Raw genomic sequence first — 469 nt, 5'->3', positions numbered from 1 at the left:
CTCAGCGTTAAACGCCGGAACTGGCACCAAAATGGGAGTTAAACGCCCAAACTGGCACTAAAGCTAGCGTTTAACTCCAAGAGGAGTCTCTACACGAAAATGCTTCATTGCTCAGCCCAAGCACACACCAAGTGGGCCCAGAAGTGGATTTTTATGTTATTTACTCATCTCTGTAAACCTTAGGCTACTAGTTCTCTATAAGTAGGACCTTTTACTATTGTATAGAGATACTTTGGTAGCTATCTTCAATTTGTATGCTATCTTAGATCATTGGGAGGCTGGCCATTCGGCCATGCCTAGACCTTATGCTTATGTATTTTCAACGGTGGAGTTTCTACACACCATAGATTAAGGTGTGGAGCTCTGCTGTACCTCGAGTATTAATGCAATTACTATTGTTCTTCTATTCAATTCCGCTTGTTCTTGTTCTAAGATATCACTTGTTCTTCAACTTGATGAATGTGATGAT

Source organism: Arachis duranensis, chromosome 6 (assembly GCF_000817695.3).
Source record: "Arachis duranensis cultivar V14167 chromosome 6, aradu.V14167.gnm2.J7QH, whole genome shotgun sequence".
Lineage (NCBI taxonomy): Eukaryota > Viridiplantae > Streptophyta > Magnoliopsida > Fabales > Fabaceae > Arachis > Arachis duranensis.
Note: the sequence above shows the minus strand (reverse complement) of the source record.